Source organism: Artibeus jamaicensis, unplaced genomic scaffold (genome assembly GCF_021234435.1).
Source record: "Artibeus jamaicensis isolate MK-2021 breed Jamaican fruit bat unplaced genomic scaffold, CSHL_Jam_final contig_311, whole genome shotgun sequence".
Taxonomy (NCBI): Eukaryota; Metazoa; Chordata; class Mammalia; order Chiroptera; family Phyllostomidae; genus Artibeus; species Artibeus jamaicensis.
In genome coordinates this window covers 6,967,580-6,982,746 of record NW_026521717.1, presented here as the reverse complement: position 1 = coordinate 6,982,746, position 15,167 = coordinate 6,967,580, and positions in this window count along the sequence as shown.

Genomic DNA, 15,167 nt, shown 5'->3' with positions numbered 1-15,167 from the left:
ATTGAAATTATACCAGGCATTTTCTCAGACCACAAGGGACTGAACCTGGAAACCAACCCCAAGAGAAAAGGCCCAAAATATTCAAAATCATGGAGATTGAATAACATGCTATTAAACAATAAATGGGTCAAGAATGAAATTATGGAAGAAATAAAAAACTTTCATGAAACAAATGAAAATGAACTTACTATGACCCAAAACTTATGGGACACAGTGAAGGCAGTCCTGAGAGGGAAGTTCATAGCAATACAGGCCTACCTAAGAAAGATAGGAACATTTCAAACAAACAACCTAACCCTATGCCTACAAGAACTTGAGGAACAACAACAAAGACACCCCAGAGCAAGTAGAAGAAAGGAAATAACCAAGATCAGAGCAGAATTGAATGACATACACACTAAAAGAACAACTCTAAAAATCAATGAATCCAGGAGTTGGTTCTTTGAAAAGATAAACAAAGGAGACAAGCCTTTAAGCAGTTTCATCAAGAAAAGAAGAAAGAGAACCCAAATAAACAGAATCAGAAATGAAAGAGGAGAGATTACAACTGACCCCAGAGAAATACAAAGGACTGTAAGAAATTATTATGAAGAACTGTATGTCAAGAAATTTGAGAACCTAGGGGAAATGGACAAATTTCTAGAAAAATATAATCTTCCAAAACTCAACAAAGAAGAAGCAGAAAACCTGAATAGACCAATAACAGCAGATGAGATTGAAGCAGTAATCAAAAAACTCCCATCACACAAAAGCCCGGGACAAGATGGGTTCACAGGAGAATTCTACAAAGCATTTAAGGAACAGCTAACTACTATTCTTCACAGACTATTCCAAAAAATCCAAAATGATGGAAGAATCCCAAAATCTTTTTATGAAGCCAGCATCATCCTACTCCCCAAACCAGATAAAGATGCAACAAAAAAAGAAAACTTCAGGCCAATATCGCTGATGAACTTAGATGCTAAAATCTTCAACAAAATATTGGCAAACCATATCTAACAATACATTAAAAAGATCATTCACCATGACCAAGTGGGATTCATCCCAGGGATGCAAGGATGGTTCAACATTCACAAATCAGTAAATGTAATACATCACATAAACAAAAGCAAAGACAAAAACCACATGACCATATCAATAGATGTCGAAAAAGCTTTTGATAAGGTACAACACCCATTTATGATAAAAACACTCAGCAAAGTGGGAATAGAGGGAGCATTCCTCAATATAATAAAGGCCATATACGAGAGACCTACAGCCAACATCATACTCAATGGGCAAAAACTAAAAGCTTTTCCACTAAGATCAGGAACAAGACAAGGATGTCCACTTTCACCACTTCTATTCAATATAGTATTGGAAGTTTTAGCCACGGAGATCAGGCAAGAAAAGGAAATAAAAGGCATCCAAATAGGAAAGAAGGAAGCAAAACTGCCACTGTTTGCAGATGACATGATAGTGTACATGGAAAATCCTATAGAGTCTACCCCAAAACTTCTCGAACTAATTAATGAATTTGGCAAAATGTCGGGTTACAAAGTCAATATCCGAATATCAAAGGCATTTTTGTATGCTAACAATGAATCAGCAGAAGCAGAAATCAAGGGAAAAATCCCATTCGATATAACAAAAAGAAAAATAAAATACCTACCAATAAACCTAACCAAGGACATAAAAGACCTGTATGCAGAAAACTAGACAACACTGAGGAAAAAAATCAAGGAGGAAACAAATGGAAACATATACCTTGTTCATGGATTGGAAGAATTAACATCATCAAAATGTCCATACTACTCACATCAATTTACAGATTCAATGCAATACCTATTAAGATACCAATGATATACTTCACAGACATAGACAAACACTTCAAAAATTTGTATGGAAACAAAATGACCCTGATTATCAGCTGCAATTTTGAGAAAGAAGAACAAAGTAGGAGAAATCACAATACCTGATACCAAAGTTTATTAAAAGGCCACTGTAATCAAAACAGCCTGGTACTGGCATAAAGACAGGAACATAGACCAATGGAACAGAACAGAGAGCCCAGAAATAAACCCAAATCTCTACAGCCAATTAATATTCGACAAAGGGGGCAGTAACATAAAGTGGAGTAAAAATAGCCTCTTCAACAAATGGTGTTGGGAGAACTGGACAGCTATGTGCAAAAAAATGAAACTCGAGCACCAACTTACACCATATACCAAAATAAATTCAAGGTGGATAAAAGAGTTAAATGTAAGCTGTCGCACCATTAAAGTCCTAGAGGAGAACATTGGCAAGAAAATCTGTTATTTCACGCAGCAACATTTTCACAGATATGTGCCCCAGAGCACGAAACATGAAGGAAAATATAAACAAATGGGATCTCAGCAAAATTTAAAGCTTCTGCAAGGCTAAAGAAAACAGTATTAAAATAAAAAGACAACCAACTGTATGGGAAAACATATTTGCCAATGATACCTCACACAAGGGTTTAATCTCCAAAATATACAAAGAACTTACATGACTCCACTCTAAGAAGACAACCAACCCAATTAAAAATTGGGCAAATGACTTGAAAAGACATTTCTCCAAGGAGGACATACAGAAGATACAGAGACACATGAAAAGATGCTCAACATCACTAGCTATCAGAGAGATGCAAATTAAAACTACAATGAGATACCACTTTACACTGGTCAGAATGGCCATCATAAACAAAGCAACAAACAACAAGTGTTAAAGAGGTTGTGGAGAAGAGGGGACCCTAATCCATTGTTGGTGGGATTGCAGACTGATACAACCACTGTGGAAGACAGTATGGAATTTTCTCAGAAAAATAAAAATCAACCTGTCTTTTGATCCAGCAATTCCACTGCTGGAATTATATCCAAAGAACCCTAAAACACCAATCCAAAAGAACCTATGCACCACAATGTTCACAGCAGCACAATTTACAATAGCCAAGGGTTGGAAGCAACCTGGGTGCCCATCAGTAAATGAATGGATCAGAAAATTATGGTACATATACACAATGGAATTCTATGCAGCAGAAAGAAAGAAGGAACTCCTACCCTTTGCAACAGCATGGATGGAACTGGAAAGTATTATGCTGAGTGAAATAAGCCAGGTGTTGAAAGACAAATACCATATGATCTCACCTTTAATAGGAAACTAAACAACAAAACAAACAAGCAAGCAAAATAAGACACTGAACACTGAAGCAAAAACAAAGACACTGAAATAGAAAACAGGGGTACAGTGACCAGAGGGGACAGGGAAGGGAATTTAAGGGGAAAAGGGGGAGGATTTACAGGAACTGGTATAAAGAACACAGGGACAATAACTAAGGGGGGTGGAAATGGGAGGGAGGTGGGGAGCACTGAGGGGGGTGGGCTGGGATGGGAATAATAAACAGAAAACTATACTTGAACAATAATTAATTTTAAAAAATAATAAAAATATAAGAAGTAAGTTAATTAAAAATATTTTTGACAGACTGATTCATTGTTATTTTTATGTACTTGTGTTTCTCTTTGTCTCTTGCTCTCTATTTCTTTGTCTTCCTCTATTTTTCTTCATTTTTAATAGCAGGCCTTTTAGCATCTCTTGCAGTAGTGGTTGGTGGAGATATACTCTTTTAATCTCATTTACCTGAGAAGTTCTTTATTTCACCATTTTTAATGAGAACCTTGTTGGATAGAATACTCTTGATGTATGTCCTTGTTTTTCATTATCTTGAAAATTTCATGCCAATCCCTTCTGGCTTGTAGTGTTTCTATTTAGAAATCAGCTGCTCGAAGTATTATTGGAGCTCCCTTTTATGTTACTTGCTGTTTCTCTTTGCTGCCTTTAAGGTTATCTTTTTGTCTATAACTTTTGACATTTTAATTATGATATGGCTTAGAGGAGATCTCTTCATGTTCCTCTTGATGGGGATCCTTTGTTCTTCCTGAACTTGTGTGGCTTTTCCTCTCTCCAAGTTAGGGTAGTTTTCTGTCATTATTTTTTTCAAATGGATTTTCTTTTCTTTTCCACTTTTCTTCTCCTTCTGATATTCTCGTGCTGTGAATGTTGTTGCATTTCTTATTATCCTGAAGTCCCTTTAAACTATCCTCTTCCTTTTTGAGTCTTTTTCATTTTCTTGCTTTCCCTGGGTATTTCTTTCTACCTTGTCTTCCACCTCTCCAATTTGGCCTCTGCTTCATCCAACTTGCTTGTAATTCCTTTGAGTGCTTTTTTTCATTTCAGGTATTATGTTCTCCATTTCTTACTATTTCTTGTTCATAGTTTCTATTTCCTTTTCCATGCTGCTGTAGTTCACACTCAGTTTCTTGTAGTTGTCACGGAGTTGCTTGAGCATCCTTATAACCATTTGTTTAAATTCTACATCTGGTAGATTGTTTGCCTCTATTTCATTTAGCTCTTTTTCTGAGATTCCTTTATTCCTTTCAGTTGGGGACTCTTTATTTGTCTCTCCATTTTTGGTGCCTTTTTCCCCCTTCCCACTGAATCTCAGTATGCTCTGCTTTGCTTGCCTGTCTTTGTGGGGAAGACTTCTGTAAGTAGGAGTTTTGTGGGACTCAGCAGTGTTATCTCTTTGATCTCCTTACCTGGATGCTCTAGGATTGCTCTTTATTCAGTTTATTTGAGTTCTCTTGTATTCAGGCTTTGCTTTTTCATGGCTCATTCATTGGTGAGTTCTCCTTTCCAACTGGCTAACTGATAGTTACAACTCCTGCCAATGTTGTATCTATTTTACAGGTGTTGGTTAACAAAGCAGTGTTGCTGGAAAACAAAATCTATGCTAGAAAAAAACCCCTACCACATCAGCAATATCAACAGCAACTGAGCTAAGCTTAATAAAGGTGGAGAAAGATCAAGAATATTATAAGATAGGAAAAAGGTAATGTGAGATGACTAAAAGGAGGCAAATTTTTTTTGAATGGGAAGAAGTTGGAGAAATAAGAATAGGGAATAGAAGTGAGGTGAAGAAAGGGAGAGAATAAAATTTAATATGTAAATAAAACAGTGAAGGGCAATGGCATAAGTGGTGTAAGAAAAGGGAAGGGTATATACTATGAGGTTTAATATAAAATTAAAATTTTAATGAACCAAGATAAACAAACTTGCAGAAAAACCACTGCAGGGTTAATAACAATACCAGAAGAACAAAGATTAATAAGGCTGGAAAAGGAATGAGAAAATTATACAAAAGAGAAAAGAGAATATGAGATGTCTATAGAAAAGAAAAGTGATTTTGAGAAGATGGGGGAGGGAAAGTACTAAGAGTAAAGAATAGAACCCAATCTAAGAAAGGGAAAATCTAAAAAAAAATAAAATAAAATTCCTAACTCAACTGATAAAGGGCAGGAGGAAGGCAAAATATAATGACAAGGGAGAGTATCCTATGGGATTGGAAGTACAAGCAAAAAGTGATTAAATAGGAATAACATTGGAGATGAACAGCAATTGTTACAGAACAGAGCTAAAGGGGGGGTACAATATACTATTACCAAAAGGACCCCCCACTAGGTTCACTATGCCCACTGCCAGAGGAAACATGTCTGTCAATGCCAGAGGTTTGTGAAAAGGAAAGTAACTATTTATTTAAAGCTATACAGACTTAGTGACATTATGTCTTCTATAGGAGACAGTAGTGACCTAATGTCTTCAGTCCTTTCACCCCTTTTCTTCCAGGCAAAGTCTCTCATGCTTCCTAAGCCATGTGGCAAAAGGAAGCACCCAAAAGCTACATAATCCTCACTCACCAAAGCTGCGGGGTTCTCCCTCCAATATTTGTTGCATCTGGGTTTACATCCCTGCACCACTCTTCCCCTGCAGCCCCATTTCTGACTCCTCCTACAATCCATTACACCTGCCAGCATTCCTGTGTCCTTCCAGCTTTACTGGGCTGCTATAGTTTGTCTGGGCAGTTGTGACCCCATGGCACGGAGCCAATCTTCTCCAAGCTCTCATGCAGGTACTGTAACCAGGGGGAGCTGTCACCCAGTTACATCTTGGATGGAAGTCACTTCCATTCTCCTGGCTCAAGCCATGACCACAGCTATTTAATATATCTATGAAACCACTTAAAGGTTATCGATATGTTAAGTAACCATGCCAGAGGTTAGCTGTAAAGCTGTTGGTATACAAAACAGCTCTGCATGTTCCTGCTCCATGTGTCCCTCCCCTCAACTCATACTTGTGGGAAGAAGGGGTGAAGATGTCCTATATATCTTTCTAATATTTCCCAGACACCTTGAGTTATCGACCCCATTCCAAATTCCTATTTATACCTCTTGGTATAGAGGGCAGCTCTGTGTGTGAGCCAAGGCCGGGCGGAGCCCTGAATCCCCCTTGTTGCACCACTTTCTGATCTTGCTTTGATGGCCTCAGTGAAATAGGGCACTAGGACCCAGAGTACTTTGTCTCCCTGTGAGGAGTTCAAAATGGTCCCTTTAAAGTGTTCCCCTTGGTGTCTTTCTCTTGTGGAGGAAATGCCCCCAGCAGGGTTGTTAAGCTTACCTAGCTGGTTTTACAGATGTTACCCCACTCTACCCCTGCTCCAGCCAGAGGTGGGGACTGGGTACAACCTTCACTTCCCAGCAGTTCCACCAAGATAAGTGGCTCAATCTGGCTTTAAATAGTCTCAGGTGCATAGTTCCCAGGCCACTGCCCTCACAGCATATAGCAACCTGCACTCTCTACTATGTGCACTGCACTGGGCTTGGGTTGAGGAATCACCTCTCTTCTAACCTTTTTGATCAATGTGTCCTGCTATATTGAGTGGGAACATATCACACCCACAATCCTTTTTCCTTATTGGCAAGGCAGCTGCACATGCAGGGTATTGCCATGCATGCCTCAGCTTCCATTTTAAAGGATCTTTCTAGGTGTTTCCACTGCAGTGCTGAGTCCCTGTCCATCTTTATCTACACACCACCTCTCCAAAAAGCCAAGAGTCTATCCCAGTCATGGCTAGCTGTATCCATCCTCCTCCACCAGATACAGGTGCAAATAGCTTCTCACTCTCTGGCACTCTTCTGGCTGGCATTTGGCCCAACAGCTAAAGGTGTGCCACTAGCTGTGCCTGGTTCTCCCTGATGACTTTGTGTATTCAAGTTGCTATTGCTCCAGGTCTGGAGATTCCCTACCCTGAGAGGGGAGGGCACTGCTAAGCTATTACCTCTGACCAGGCTCTCCAAAGAAGTAGGTGTTACAGTTGCAGGCACTGAGGCTGCTGGCACTGTGACTGCTGGCACCACACCACAGGGATTTTCCCATCTACCTATAAAGCCTCCTCAATGTCCATTTTGAAGCACCTTCTGTATTCTTTGGCTTACAAACTTCATATCAGCAAAGACTCTACTGACTGTTCACTTTATTTTTTGGAAGGTCAGTTAAGTGTTAGAGTTGGGTGCAAGAGCAAGTGGACTTAGGTCCCATCTTGTAAACAGACCTCATTATGTATATTAATTTGCTGATATTATACCAGCTTTGTATCCCAGGAATAAAGCCAACTTGAGCATGATATATGATACTTCTACTGCATTGCTATATCTAGTTTGCTAGTATTTTGTTGAGGATTTTAGCATTTATGTTCATCAATGATTATGGCCTTTACTTATTTATTTTTTTACTTGTGTCTTTATCTGGTTTTGGATTTAGGACAATACTGGATTTTAAAAATGGCATTTGGACTCTTTCTACCTCTTGAAATTTTTGTAATAGTTTGAGAAGGTGTTAGTTCTTCTTTGAGTGTTTGGTAAAATTAACTTGTGAAAGTCTATATAGTTCAGGATTTTTGCTTGTTGGGATGTATTTTATTACTGATTTAGTTTCATTAGTTGTAATCTGTCTATTCAGATTTTCTGATTCTTCCTAATTCAGTTTTAGAAGATTGTATATGTCTGGGAATTAATACAGTATGTCTAATTTGTTGAATTAGTTGGCATATAGTTGTTTGTAATATTTTCTTACACCTATTTCTGCAGACTAAGTTGTTACTTCTCTTTCATTTCATTTTTTTTCTTGTGGGGAGGTTGTTACTTACTTAGTTATTCTTTCTTATCAAATTTATAGGGGTGGCATTAATAAAATTATACAGATTTCAGGTGCACAATGCTAAAACACATCTTTTCTATACTGTCTTGGGTGTTCACCACCTGGAGTCAAGTCTCTGTCTCTTTTCTAATTTTATTTATTTGGGTCCTCTTTCTTTTTTTCTTAATGAGTCTGGATAAAGGCTTGTCTATCTTATTTATCTTTTCAAAAATCTATTTTTTGTTTAAAACAACATTGATCTTTTGTATTTTTTGGCTCTAATTTTATCCTGATCTTTGTTATTTCACTTCTTCTACTCACTTAGGGCTTTGTCAATTTCTTTTTTTCCAGTTCCTTTAAATGTAAAGTTGGACTATTTATGTGAGATATTTCTTGTGTCTTGAGTAGGACTGTAATGCTATAAAGTTCCTACTTATGTTAGCTTTCAGTGTTTCCCTAGATTTTGGGTTGGTGTAACTCTTCTAGTTATGTTCCTCTTATTTTCTTCTTCTCCTTCTCCTTCTCCTTCTCCTTCTCCTTCTCCTTCTCCTTCTTCTTCTTCTTCTTCTTCTTCTTCTTCTTCTTCTTCTTCTTCTTTCTTCTTCTTCTTTTTCTTCTTCTCCTCTTCCTCCTCCCCCTCCCCTCCTCCTCCTCCTTCTTCAAGAAGATCCTTTAGATTTCTTGTAAATCTGGTTTGGTGGTTATAAACTCCTTTGGCTTTTTGTCATCTGGAAAACTGTTTATTTTTATTTCAATTTTAAATGATAACTTTGCTTGGTAAAGTAGTGTTGGTTGTATGTCCTTGCTTCTCATAACTTTTAATATTTCAGGCCAATCCATTCTGGCCTGAAATATTTCTATTAAGAACTCAGGAACATAACAACAATATGGAGCAAAACGTCACTCAAGAACCTGATGTACAGGATGCTGGGAAGATGGAGACAGAGTAGGACAGAACGGATTCCAGTTCCCGTACCCATGGGTGAAAATCCTGGTAGATCTGTAGAGAAACAGCACAATAAACCATTGGTTACCCAGCATTTATGGAATTAAAAGACCAGAGATTGTGGCCAACACTGAAACACCAGACAGCAGCAGAGTCAGCTATGGGAGCTGGGACGTTCTCGGCCCCTGTGCCGCTGCCATAGTGACGGGACTGGATGCCAGGGAGTCAGATATGGGATCCAGGACACTCCAGGCCCTTGTGATGGGCCTGGGTGCCAGAGGAGTCAGCTACAGGAGCCCGGACACTGAGGCCCCTGTGCCGGTGCCATAGAGATGGGCCTGGGAGCCGGGGAGTTAGCTATGGGTGCCAGGGAGTCAGCTACAGGAGATGGGACACCCACAGCCCCTGTGCTGCTGCAATAGCAATGGGTCTGGTCTCCAGGGAGTCAGCTACGGGAGCCGGGACACTCGCAGCCCCTGTGCCGGTGCCATAGCAATGGGCCTGGGTGATGGAGGAGTCGGCTACAGGAGCCAGGACACTCAGCAGTGGTAGGCAACCAGCTCGGGGACCACCGCGAAGACCAGCGTGAGAGTAGGTGGAGACAGAGAACATCAAGATACCTGAAGGAGTCTGCACCACTGAAATTCACAGGTATTATACCACAGAAGTTCACACTATAAACCCAGGGAGTCAGAACAGATCAATTTTAGAAGTGGAGACTAACAAGAAGAGTCTCAAACAATGGGAAGACAACGAAACAATCCCCAAATGAAAGAAAAAGCAGAAACTTCAGAAAGGATGAAATAGAGGCTAATGAACTATCAGATATTGAATTCAAAGCACTGGTTATTATGAAGTACAAAGAGCTCACAATGAGCTATCAGAAACTACAGGGGAACTACAATGATCTCACTGTAAACTACATCAACATGGAAAACATCAGCAAGGGACAAGAGGAAATGAAGAATACAATTTCCGAATTAAAGAACACAGTAGTAAGTTTCAAAAGTAGAATAGATGAGGCGGGGGATCAGATTAGCTAGTTGGAGGACAAAGTAGAAAGCATCTCACAGAAAGAGCAAGAAAATGAAAAGAGGCTCAGAAAGAATGAAGAGGGATTAAGAGAAATGCAAGACAATATGAAACGTAATAATATCCGAATATAGGAATACCAGGAGAAAAAGAAGAACAACAAGGTATAGAAAAAGTATTTGAAAGAGTAATGAGATAAAATTTCCCTAATATGATGAGAAAAAGTCACACAAATCCAGGAATCACAGAGAGTACCAATCAAGAGGAACTCAAGGAGGCCCACTTCAAGACACATTATCAGAGACTTCCGCCAAGATGGAGGCATAGGTGGATTTACCTTGCTTTCTCACACAACCAAGTTTAGAGACAACTAAATATTAGCAAGAGAAAATACAGCCAGAACACAGAAAATTGAACTTTTCGGAAGTCTGATAACAACAAATTCTTCAGCCTGACCGGTAAGAGGGGTGAAACCAGAAGATCACAGAGTGGTGTTGCACAGGAAAACTCGGTCAGACAGACTCAGGCACAAGAAATTGGGGCACAGGATTGAACCTAGTGAGAAACACAGCCAGAAACCTCTGGAAAACAGCAAGGGAGCAGGGCTGAGGGTTGACTGTGGTCGCACATTTGATGCGGATAGAAGACCAAGGGAGTGGGCCATTAGACGGGACCCAGCAGGCCCCCAGCAGCAGCAGAGGGCACCTCCATTTCCCCACTTTGACCCTGCCTCCACATACAGCGTCATAACCCAGCGACTCGCAGTGGCCAGGCTCTGGAAACCACTTAAGACTCTGCTCCTCACCCAGCAGTGAGAAACTGCACAGGGGGCTGCCATTTCCCTGCTCTGACCACGCCCTCACATATAGCGTCACAACCCAGTGACCTGGGAGTCCAAGGCTCCACTCCTCAAACTTAACGGGCGCGAACAGACCAAAAATGGCTCAAGAAGATCTCAAAGCCCCAGAGCCTATAAATCTAAGCATTGAAGAAAGAGCAAAACTCTCAGACACAAAGTTTAAAACACTGGTGATCAGGATCCTCACAGAACTGGTTGATTACAGCCACAAATTACAGAAACGTATGAAGGCGAAACTAATTGAAATGAATGGAATTGCACAGGAAACCAATAGCAATGAAAAGGAAACTGGGACTCAAATCAATGGAGTGGACAAGAAGAAAGCAAATAATGGCCAAACAGAAAAGAGTGAAGAAGCAAGAATTCAAAAAAATGAGGAGAGTCTTAGAAATGTCCAGGACATCTTTAAACTCTCCAACATCCAAATTATAGGGGTACCAGAAGGGAGAAAGGCACAGCCACCAGTGGAAAACTTATTTGAACAAATAATAAAGGAGAATTTCCCCAATCTGGCCAAGGAAATAGACTTCCAAGAAATCCAGGAAGCTCAGAGAGTCCCAAAGAAGTTGGACCCAAGAAGGAACGCACCAAGGCACATCATCATTACATTAGCCAAGATTAAAATGAAGGAGAGAATCCTAGAAGCAGCAAGAGCTAAGGAGACAGTCACCTACAAAGGAGTCCCCATCAGACTGTCAGCAGATTTCTCAAAAGAGACCTTATAGGCAAGAAGGGTCTGGAAAGAGGTATTCCAAGTCATGAAATCCAAAGACCCACAACCAAGATTTCTCTATCTGGCAAAACTTTCATTTAGAATGGAAGGACAGATAAAGTGCTTCTCAGATAAGATCAAGCTCAAGGAGTTCATCATCAACAAGCCCTTATTATATGAAATGTTAAAGGGACTAATCCAAGAAAAAGAAGTTAAAGAAACATGAACAGTGAAAGGAAAACAAACTCACAGTTATTAACAACCACACCTAAAATAAAAGCAAACTAAAAGGACAGCTAGATCAGGAGTGGAAACATAGAAAGGAAGATCTCAAGGAGGTTTAGCAACAGGGGAGTGGGAGAAGGAGAAGGGGGGAGAAGGTACAGACAATAAGTAGCATAGACAGTTAGATAGAAAATAGATGGGGGGGCAAGAATAGTATGGGAAATATAGAATCTGAAGAACTTGAGACACATGATCATAAACTAAAGGGGGGTAATGGTGGGGATGGGGAGTAGGGTGGAGGGAAATGAAGGGGGAATAGAACAACTGTAATGGCATAATCAATAAAAATAAATAAATAATATATATTTCTTAAAATGAAAAAAATAATTTTAAAAATCTAATAATAATAATTAAAATAAAATAAAATAGATCTCTATTTTCAAAAAAAGACACATCATCATCAAAATGGCAAAATTCCAAGACAAAAAGAGAATCTTAAGGCAGCAAGGAAGAAAAAAGAAGTAACATACAAGGGAGCCCCAATAAGGTTAGCAACTGACTTCTCAATGGAAACACTCCAAGCAAGAGAATGGCAAGAAATATTCCAAGTAATCAGAACCAGAGGCCTACAACCAAGGCTACTTTACCCAGCAAGGCTCTCAATAAAGATGGTAGGCCAAATAAAGAGCTTCCAAGACAAAAGAAGTCTAAAAGAATATACCTCCACCAAAACAGCTCTGCAAGAAATACTGAAAGGACTGCTTGAAGGAAAGGAAGGAAAAGAGGTAGACAGAGAGGTACACAGGTACAAAAATGGCAATGAATAAATATCTATCAATAATAACCTTAAACATAAATGGTTTAAATGCTCCAATCAAAAGACACAGAATAGCTCAATGGATAAGAAAGCATGGCCCACACATATGCTGCCTACAAGAGACCCACCTCAGGACAAAAGACCATCACAGACTAAAAGTGAAAGGCTGGAAACAAGTTTTCCAAGTAAACAGACAAGAAACAAAAGCTGGGGTAGCAATTCTCATATGAGACAAAATAGACTTTAAAAAAAGGGCCATAAAGAGAGACCCAGAAGGTCACTTCATTATACTCAAGGGAAGAATCCACCAAGAAGACATTAACATCGTAAATATATATGCACCAAACTTAGGGGCACCCAAATATATCAAGAAAATCTTAGAGGACTTCAAGACAAATATTGACAGCAACACAATTATAGTAGGGGATTTTAACACCCCACTATCAAAAATGAACAGATCTTCCAAACAAAATATCAACAAAGATATTGTGGCATTAAACAACACCCTAGATGAAATGGACTTAACTGATATATATATAGAGAGAGCCATTCATCCCAAAGAAGGTAAATACACATTCTTTTCAAATGGGCATGAAACATTTTCAAAGATAGACTACATGATAGGACACAAAATGAGTCTCAAAAAATTCAAGAAAATTGAAACCATACCAAGCATCTCTGACCACAAGGGACTGAAATTAGAAACCAACCCCAAAGAAAAAAAACCCAAAGCAGCCAAAATCATGGAGACTGAATGGTATGCTACTAAACAATGAATGGGTCAGGAATGAAATTAGGGAAGAAATCAAAACATTTCTGGAAACAAATGAGTATGATCTCACAACAACCCCAGTGAAAGCAGTCCTGAGAGGGACGTTTATAGCAATACAGGCCTACCTAAAGAAGATAGAAACATTTCAAACAAACAACCTAACCCTATACCTGCAAGAACTCGAGGAACAACAACAAAGACAGACCAGAGCAAGCAGAAGGAAGGAAATAACCAAGATTAGAGCAGAATTAAATGACATAGAAACTAAAAGCACAATTTTAAGGATCAATGAATCCAGGAGTTGGTTCTTTGAGAAGATAAACAAAATAGACAAGCCTTTAAGCAGGCTCATCAAGAAAAGAAGAGAGAGGACACAAATAAACACAATTAGAAATGAAAGAGGAGAGATTATAACTAATACCACAGAAATAAAAGGGATTGTAAGAAATTACTATGAAGAACTGTATGCCAAGAAATTTGAGACCCTAGGGGAAATGGACAAATTTCAAGAAAGATATAATCTTCCAAAACTCAATAAAAAAGATGCAGAAAACCTGAATAGACCAATAATAGCCAATGAAATTGAAGCAGTAATCAAAAAACTCCCATCACACAAAAGCCCCGGACCAGATGGGTTCACAGGAGAATTCTACAAAGCATTTAAGGAACATCTAACCCCTATTCTCCACAGACTATTCCAAAAACTCCAGAAGGATGGAAAACTCCCAAATTCTTTTTATGAAGCCAGCATCATCTTAATTCCAAAACCAGATAGAGACACAACAAAGAAAGAAAACTTCAGGCCAATATCGCTGATGAACATAGATGTTAAAATCCTCAACAAAATATTGGCAAATTGCATCCAATAATATATCAAAAAGATCATACATCATGACCAAGTGGGATTCATCCCAGGGATGCAAGGATGGTTCAACATTCACAAATCAGTAAATGTATTACATCACATAAACAAAAGCAAAGACAAAAACCACATGATCACATCAATAGACACGGAAAAAGCTTTTGATAAGATACAACACCCATTTATGATAAAGGCACTCAGCAAAGTGGGAATGGAGGGAGCATTCCTCAATATGATAAAGGCCATATATGAGAGACCTACAGCCAATATCATACTCAATGGGTAAAAATTAAAAGCTTTTTCATTAAGATCAGGAACAAGACAAGGATGTCCACTTTCACCACTTCTATTTAATATAGTATTGGAAGTTTTGGCCACAGTGATCAGGCAAGAAAAGGAAATAAAAGGCATCCAAATAGGAAAGGAGGAAGCAAAACGGTCACTGTTTGCAGATGACATGATAGTGTACATGGAAAATCCTATAGAGTCTACCCCAAAACTGCTTGAACTAATTAATGAATATGGCAAAATGTCGGGTTACAAAGTCAATATCTGGAAATCAAAGGAATTTTGGTATACCAACAATGAATCAGCAGAAGCAGAAATCAAGGGAAAAATCCCATTCGATATAACAAAAAGAAAAATAAAATATCTGGGAAAAAACCTAACCAAGGAGGTGAAAGACCTATATGCAGAAAACTACACAGCCCTGAAGAACGAAATCAAGGAAGACACAAACAAATGGAAACATATAGCTTATTCATGGATTGGAAGAATTAACATCATCAACATGTCCATACTACCCACAGCAATATACAGATTCAATGCAATACCCATTAATGTACCAATGGCATATTTCACAGACATAGAACAAACACTTCAAAAATATATGGAACCATAAATAACCCCAA